The sequence below is a fragment of the Actinia tenebrosa genome, unplaced genomic scaffold, assembly GCF_029948245.1.
Source record: "Actinia tenebrosa isolate PJP-AT-01 unplaced genomic scaffold, QUT_ActTen_1.0 PGA_scaffold11__36_contigs__length_13525064, whole genome shotgun sequence".
NCBI lineage: Eukaryota > Metazoa > Cnidaria > Anthozoa > Actiniaria > Actiniidae > Actinia > Actinia tenebrosa.
In genome coordinates this window covers 2,228,741-2,238,164 of record NW_028292571.1, presented here as the reverse complement: position 1 = coordinate 2,238,164, position 9,424 = coordinate 2,228,741, and positions in this window count along the sequence as shown.

Here is a 9,424-nt window from a genome sequence, read left to right as displayed (position 1 = left end):
TTGCGAAAACCATAAGGAGAGACTAGAGAACACCTGAGAAAAATAGAAAGAAACAAATGAGCAAACGACAAAATGAAATGGAGAGCGAATGACGAGAATAATACACGAGACTGAACAACACCAAGGTTATCAATGTTACAACAACAAACACCCGCTTTATTACCCGACCCACCAGATTAGGACGCCGGAGTAACGTTCAGACCATTCCTCGACCACGAGATGGAGGAGTGGTCATCATGAGGAGTGATATTAAAGCGAAAAGAATTGATTCTAGCGAGAAGGGCGCTTGAAGGACTTTCCGGAAGCGACGGAAGGTAAGCAGGACTAAGTTACTTTATTTTGCCACGGTTAAAAAAAATCAGTCAAGTGCCCTAAAAATATTGAAAAGTAAGATTACGAATTAAAAAGCTAGTTATACTGTTTTACAGATGTTGTCCCGTGGAGCCGCTTAGTTACAACTTTTCTTACTGTACAAAACTATCAATTGCCGTTTTAAATTTTCGTACTGAAATTGACCTCTTTTCTTTCTTGACCTCCTCTCCGGAGATTGGCACAAGCAATATATATTGAGTTCAAGGCATAAAAAAGATAAAAATACTAGCAGAGATTGTTCCCAAACTAAGAGAAAAAGAAAAATAATGTATCGGAAAGCAAGAAAAAGAAATAACAAGACCACACTAAAGCAGAGCATTTTTCATGGTATGCGATTTGGCTACTAATTTCTCAAAGATTAAAGATAGTAAAATGTTGGCACTACTTTGGACAAACTTGAAAATTATTATAGAAAGAAATTCCTTTTACTCTGAAGTTTTTAAAAGAAACTCCTTATTGGGAAAGACCCTGCATCTTATTTCTTCCCACTTTGATGGTTTATTGTCGTACTATCTGGACCAACCATGCTGGCTCTTTCCATCATCTGTACTTGCTATATTTTCTACCAAGGATTCCTGTTCATACAGAGGTGTCATGTGAAGCGCGCACCTGAAACAGCGAGACAGTTTTACATCACCACCTTGGAGAGAACTGTTTGGTTCCTGGGAATGTAAAGTGGACATTGTAAACTATTCATTGTGAACTTGGTTTTACGCAATCGCGGATTGTAAAAGAGATGACGTACATAGCTTGAAGATGGAGAAAGATGGCGGACAAAATGGCTTGAGAAAGTTAAAGGGAATAGGTAGACTTTAGTGTCATCAATGTAAGAACTTTCTTTTGAAAACAGTTTATTGTCTCGTGAAAGTTTACGAACTCAATCGTCTCAGTAACCAAAGAGAATGTTAGAACGTTGCCCATCCTTGGTGTGTCTGCTCATGATACACCAAGGCAATACTTAACGCAATATGGGAACAGATAATTAGGATTTGAATGTTTGGTGTGTTGAGACTGATCTGAGACAAGTGACGCTAGAACAGGTAGGAAAAGAATGAAAAACGAAAGAACCAGCGACATGGACAATAAGGCGTATATATTCATATACTGAAGAATGTATTTAATACCGCGATATGAGATCATCACTGGATAATCCTGTTTTTAGGATTTGAATATTTTGGTGTGTTGAGATAGATCTGAGGCGAGTTTAGATGAATGAATTGTAATAGAGTACAAACATTATAAGTGTGTAACATAAATACCACTAAATACTGCTTAATTATGCTGATCCTTTATCGTTTTCTATTGTTTATTGTTTTTACTACTAAATAGTGCAAAGTGTTGCACACTTTTAGTGTTTGTACTCTACTAGTCTTTACCTTGTTAGTAGTTGAACTTTATTGGTTGATTGGCATGAAGTAGTATCATCTCTTATATCTTGACTCTCCCCGATTGAAACTCTGAAATAAATATTTGTGAATAAGTTTGGTATGTTTAAGGTTTGGTTTTCATACATCTAGCTTCTTTATAAAACAAATTGTGGTGGAGTAGAGTGGCTAAAGTAGGTTAGCGTGACTAACAAATGGTTTCTTATCTCGACCAATCAAAAAGCTAGATAGCACACACCATCCAATCACAATCCGTGAATACCTCATAACTATGTCATTCCGTATCATATGCTAATCCGATATCACTAAAACCGATAAAATTCATACTTACTTAGTTCAGTTCAGTGACCACGAATGATAGATCCAAGTCGAGGTTGGAGTTTCCGCGCATAGCAAAACTATGCCTTCTATCATACACAGAAACTATTATTCGTGGTCACTGAACGAAACTGTAAAATAAAGTATTGCCTCTTATCACGCCAGCGTTACACTGAGATATTTGATTCATTGGAATTTCGAAAAACATTGCATTTCACTATTATCGATGTAACAAATTTGATGGTAAAATCCTCTTTCCAATAAATCAAATCAAGGGCGTAGCCAAGGGTGCCAGCCCCCCTCCCCCCTCACTTGTGGCAACAAAATGGCGGCTCACTTAGATCATATACAGTAATTTCATTTCTTTTCTTTTTCTTTTCTTTTTTTTTTTTTTTTTTTTTGTTTTTTTTTTTTGTTTTTTTTGTTTTGTTTTGTAAAAAAGACTTAGACATAAGATATCCGGTTTTTATATTTTTGTAAAAATAAAACGTACAACGTAATGGCGCAAACAAAATGGCGGATTCTTTTCAGTTTGAGCCCAACCCCTTCGGAATACCCTTGCTACGCCACTGCAACTAGTTTATGTCACGCTAGCGAGATAAGGGTGGATGGTGATTGGTTCGTTATTGTCTGAGTCAAAACCATGAATGCGCATGCTCAATTGCTTACTATCAATCACGTGACTTTTTGGAGTTGACTGGGGGCAAGCAAGCGGTTGACTGGGGGGCAACTAGCGGATGCTAAGTCAAAACATATTAAAATAAGTCCTCAAACTATGGAATTGGATTTTTTTCACGACATCAAACCAGAAAACAAGAGATCAAAACAACCTCCAGGATTAAGCCATCAAAAAAGAGCTATTACCGGAAGTGACGTCTATTGATAGCAACCTATCGAAAGCCGATTCCTTCCTAGAACACGAGGAAGTTCTCTTTCTCACACAATGTTTTTTAGAGCGCTTTACAATACATACTCCCAGTTTTTTCCCTCGACCTTGTAATGACTTATAGAAAACTTCAGCTACGAATTAGTTAAATGTACTTTTTCTTGTGTTTTGGCTTCCGTCTACCAAAGTTCCGAATTAAAATTCAGCTAGCTGGAAGTCGCGGAGTGACCTAAGATGAAAAGCGCTCTATATATACTTCATGGTAGCATGATTGCCAATTATATCAATACAACGACCTTCTTGGAGTTCAATATAATTCACATATCAACATTTAACCCTTCAATGAGCCACTGGACGGCTAAATTAGAGATCAAACATGAAATTAAGTGTTGCTCTTCAGTTCGAGCATGTTGTGCGAAAGTCCTAACACGCAATGGACGGATATTTATAATTTTATGATCTTGTTCAACTTTGCAAACGTATATTCACCATCCCCAAAAATAACGATTACAACCCAAGGGTAGTAAAAGAACAAAGCGTGTGCTTACATATTCTCACAACAGATCACAACCAAACACTCTCCCCACCTCTCCCCCACGCACTCGATATTGGTTCTATCAATGAAGTTCAAGCAAAAAACTAACCTTGTCCGGTCGTGGGGGGAGGAGAGTCAGTAGGGTGCAAAGACTGACACCAGCATCATGCATATGTTCTACATTCCTTTCGTCCGGTACTGAGGCGATGTAAAAGCATGCATGTCGACGTCTTTTGACACGTTGACAATGTTGAATAAATCCTTATACCTAAGACGAAACATTAATATTTTGAATGCTATGCTCTTTAAACAATACTACGAATAAAAGAATATTCGACTCCATAAATCTTAAGGTTTATTTCGATCCGCTCTATTTTTGACCATTTTTTAAATCAAATCAGTGCTTCAGGGCCGATTCAAAACGAATTAGCACTATAGATGATGTGTGGAATGTACCTGATGTGATATCAAGAAGCCGCCTTGCTATGTTTGTACTCCGTGTAGCTCTCCCTTTGATTCGCATTACAATTGGAATGAAAGGTTTCTACCAACAACAGTGTGACACGAGTGCATAAAACGAGGAATATTTTTCTCAACTCAATGATAATGTCCAAACAATACAAATAATTATTACCTTGATATTAGCAATCCTTTGAGCCATAATATCTGTTGCTGGCGATGATAATTATCGACTAATTGTGTTTGTGATGGTTGCGATAGAGCTCCCTATTCTCCGTGTATCCACGGGTTTGCCATCTTGCATGCCTCCTCACCTTGTGATTATGCAGTGCGAGACAGAGAAGAGTATAAAAAGCCGGTGATTCTGAAACTCAGCCACTTTCTCAAGCTTCTAATTAAGGTCGCTGTAATCCAGAGGTAAGAAGATGTATTGTATTTTTTTGCAGATATCAAGATATTTTTACTAAGAGTTATTTAGAAAATAGATTTTTATGCCACACATTTGCTTTAGGTAAATGTTTTATACCTTGTTTTTCCATTTCACCTTTATAACCCAGTTGGGATTATTGCTACGAAAGAACCATCCTTGCGTCACTCAATCTTTGAAATTAGAAATGATGCCAGTTATCGTAAAATTTTTGAAGCTAGAGAGTCTTGATGTGAGCGTTTGGTGTGTTCACGGTTTAAAACTATATTATTTCATTTCAGTTTTCCGAGACGAGCTATGAAGTTTATCTGCACTATTCTCGTTTTCCTTGGCCTGGCTTCCATGGGTAAGATTATTTATTATTTGTGAACTCGCACTGTTCTGAATTGACACGATCAACTTGTACCGACTAAGAAAATCTTTGGGCTCGTAAACTTAAAAGTTAAGCATTTTTTTTAATGCAACTTTTCTTTAAATCATTACTTTTGTTTATATTATCCCCGGAAATATGCCACTAATTTATATTTACGCAATTTTAAAGAATGTTTTTAGTCGCGAAAACAAACTGCTAGCTGCTAGGTAGTGCGCAGAGAAGTGGAAAATGCTGAAACTAAGGGATTTGTGTCCAGAATCTATACTTGTTTGGACTAATATTTCAAACGAGTTCTAAAAATATTGACAAAGCACTAATCCTGGCAAAAAGAATTTAGTACCTTTTTTTTTTTTGAACTGAAAAATGAAGTTTTACGGATCTTTACCGGTAGACCTTCGTCTTGAATCAACGTTTTTTCCCCCATTTCAGGCCACGCGTCTTTCCCAAATACTTTTTTCGTTTAACGGTTGTGTATGAGAAGATATAAAGCAAAGAATTAATCTAATTTTTAAGACACGTGGATTGAAATAGGGAAACATTAGGCCAAATCATTCTCAAGAGAATGAAATAACAAGAGACACGGCGGCCATGTTGGATGGTGTAACAAAAGAGAATAATGACGAATCTTTTGTTGAATTCATCCAACATGGCGGCTGTGAAAACCATCAACATAAAGTCTGTTGAGAAGACTGCGTAGAAGTATTTTCGAGATTAAGAGATAATTCTTTTCGTATTCAAGCAGTGAGCGCCAAAAACTATTTTCTTGAAGAAAGGCTGTTGTACAAGGCTAAAATCTTGTTATTCAGAAAGTTTAACTTGTTTGGAAATGGAGATGACCAATGAAAGGGGAATCAAAGTGTTAAGCAAAAATTTTATTCGAAAATGAGGTTTAGGCCTTCATTTGCTTATTTCCGATATATTTTCTATAAAAAAGCCTGACAAAGCAACATTCTGACACAAATGCAACAAAACATCTTTGTACAATTGAATACCGCTTCAAACAGGCATTTTATCATAGTACATCAGTTTCTAACTGTTTAAAAAAGGGTTGTGAGTGTTAACCCAAAACGAAAATTGAGATCAAAATTCATACGAAGGTCTAGTTTTTGGCGCTTTTTGCCATTATTGCTCATTATTGAAAACAATTTCCTCTTAATCAAAATGTTATTACTATAATTTCCTAGGTCACTCCATGCTGTATGGCCGAGGCGTGTTTCTAGTATCATCACCGACTGATTTTCTCTGCAAGGCTTTCTCCTTCGATCAAGCTTTCACCAGTGGACCAGTACAAGTCCAACTTGCCCTTCACATGAACGAACCAAATGCTTTTACTTACGAGGCCGCGGTGAGCTGGGTAGAGGAAGTGACGTTTAGTGGTTTCACTGCCTGTGTTGCTGCGTCTGGTCCTATTTCCGGTGACAGAACAGTAAGTCTTCAGTGGATGGCCTACAGCAGTGCTCCTGGAGGTGGCTTCGGTCAACAGACTATCCAAACTTGGGTGGCAGGAACAAAATGTGTCACTGTGGATTTTGCTGCAGCTGGAGTGGTAAGTAAAACTGTCACTTTTGTCAAACAAAATTTTTTGGCTTTTGGATGTGATGTCATCATGGCCGCCATCTTGGTTATGAGTGATAACATGAAACTTTCGTTAGAAAATGTATTTTGAAGTATTCGAATCTTATCCAAAAAATACTTTCTGCGTTCAGAAACCAAATTCTTTAGTAGGCATTTTTCCATTGATGAGTTTTTTTACGTGGCGTCTTAGTCCGTCGGCCATTTTGGTTTAGTAAATGAAATGTTTTGTGCAACTCCTTCTCGCTTATGGGTTTGTAATGACCATTTTCTTTTCTGTAGCAAAAATTATCCATTATTGCTGCTGAGCCATTGCCGGCATTCCCAACACACTGAATTCTAATCAGTAGATGTGTGAGTGAGCAGTTCCTTGACTTATAGATCAGCGCAGAGGTTGTTTCAGAGTTCGATCTGCTAGTTAGCCGTGCCCGTTGACTTGAATGAACCCAACGGTTGTTTCAGTGTTCGTGTAAATTTAGTTTTTCTATGACTAATTGATAGAATATTATCGAGTACGTAATTTCCAATCTATATAATTGTCTTTTTTAGACATTTGCAAAGGCACCCTTCATCTACGTCACTTCTGTGCACAGTATCACCCGCAACAAGCACGATGCCGCAAGCATCTGGGCCGAGGACGTGACCATATACGACTTCATGATATGCTTACGTGAACTGAAGAACTTCGACGGCGAACACAAGCAATTCACCGTGGTTAGTAAATAGATTTTACTTAATTTTATCGTATTTTTAGTTTGTATTAGAGTGATTTCCAAAAACCCGTGAAACAAAGTGTAATAACTAAGGTGTAATAAATTGTAATACACCGAAAACACAAAAGAAAATCAAAAGAAAATGCGGACAATAAAGTGTATTAAAGTGTAATACGCTAAAGTGTATTTTACGGGTTTTTGAAAACCATTCTATTATATAAAACTGGTAACTCGGTACATTCTTTATTACACTATAGCTATTTTAACTTGATTGGTTAAGGCAATAATTGGCGTGCTGAAGGATTCGGCAAATAAAGCAAACTACTTTGCTGGCGACAATTCTTTTCTTTCTATTTTTTCCTTTTTTGCTTAATTGAATAAGGAAATCATTTGCGTGCCGATTCGCGAAAACGGTGCAACTTTTTAGTAGACAACCAGCGTTACAGGATGTGTTCACACGATAAAATTTGTCCCCCAAACAGAGATTCATTCTATTTTCTGCAGAGTTGGACATTTTCATGGAATCGAAAGTGCAGTTTCGTCAAAAAGCGGCGCGCAAAAAACCGCGCAAAATGGCCGCAATAGCTTAGTTTGCGTGCATCGTATCTCTTTAATTCTAATTTCCTAGCTTTTTCTTTAAACAAAGACTGGTTTATTTGATGGACTGTTTTAGCACTTGTAAGGGGGAAAACCCGTGTGAAATGTTTAGTATAGCATTTTTTTGTTTTTCTTCTTCAAGAACTGGCTAGCCCAGGAAACCCCTCCAACTGGATGGACAGTTGGTATTGAAAATGCTGTCAAACTACCCAACACCTCGCCATTGACATCTAATACTCACTACAGTTTCTGCCAGGTAAGGATAACTCTGTTCATCGAGTTGAATTTCTTTAAGCTTTCTGTTTTCTCTTCTCTGACTGCCGTCTCTATGAGAACGAGACTTCAAATCGCACGATAGCGATGTAGGTAGGGCAAAACATCGGTCAAAAACATAGGGAACACTCGAGTTCTTTTTGAAATGGCTTAAACACCTTCCCCACTCAATAATTATAATTCATTTTGAAAAAAAGGAAATATTGAAAAGTCTCACTAAAACGAAACATCGAAAAAATTTGTTTTATTCATATGAAGGTCAGGGTTAATATCATCCTTAATATATCGGCAATAATAATTCAAATATTTAGGTTTTTATATACTAGAGTATTATCTCGTGGAAAATTCAAGTAGGAGTTGCTATATGGAAATTTTTACCGACCTAAATGATTAAAGTCGTGGGCTCTACATCACATTAACTGATGAATGACTTTATTAGTTATTCCGAGGTTGAGGAAAAAACTGGGTTTATTGCGATTTAGGGGACGAAATAGGCGCCATTTTGTAAATGTGTCCCTAAAACAGTCTCGCAATGCACTTCAATGCCAACTCAACCCAGTTTTTCTATCCGCTCAACTTCGGAATGGCTAATTGAGATGTGATAAGGGGTGGTTTTTTAACAAGGTGCTTATCATTGTTCTTTAGGTTGTACCATTTGCCCAAGATTTCTATAGTAGAAGATAATATAGGTAAGTTGTAGTGCTTGGGAACGAGGTTATTCCAGGCGAAAGCCCTTGGAATTAAATTCGGAAAAATTAATTTCCGACCTCGCTGGGAATCGAACCCACGACCTTCGGAATTGTACTACCGATGCTCTACCAGCTGAGCTAGAGGTCAGACTGAGAGCAGGCCGGGGTGAAATAGATGTTAGGTCGCGGTAATTATGATGCAAAGATGAGAGTATGTGGACCGCGTGGCACTAATGAAATAGTAGAAGATAATATAGGTAAGTTGTAGTGCTATATTATCTTCTACTATTTCATTAGTGCCACGCGGTCCACATACTCTCAAGATTTCTATAGTGAGCCAGTTATGATCACCACGGCCAAGCATTTTTCAGATACGAATAATCCAAACACCATCTACCCCAAGAACAATGCTATAACAGAATGGGTCGAGGTAAGGAGAAGAGGAAAGGCAAAATGGCTGAATAATCGCGGACATTTCACAACAGCTTTTTACATGTAATTCTCATACTCATTAATAATTCATGAGTAAACCAGCCAATCAATGGGCTATTTTTTGGGTCACATGATGTTACTAGAAACCTGGTAAAGTCCTGTGAAAGGACTGAATTATTTTTGTTCAAGTCCTTGGACTGGATTAAAATTAATTCAGTTCAGGGACATATCTGTCCCTTAAGTCTATCAATCCTTAACAAATAATCTCCCGAATTATTAATGAGTATGAGAAGTCATTTCAAAGCCTCCGAATCGGAGTGGACAGGATTTCAAGTCCTTGCAATTAGTTCCAGTCCTTGGCGCACGGACTTGAAATCCCGTCCAGTCCTCATT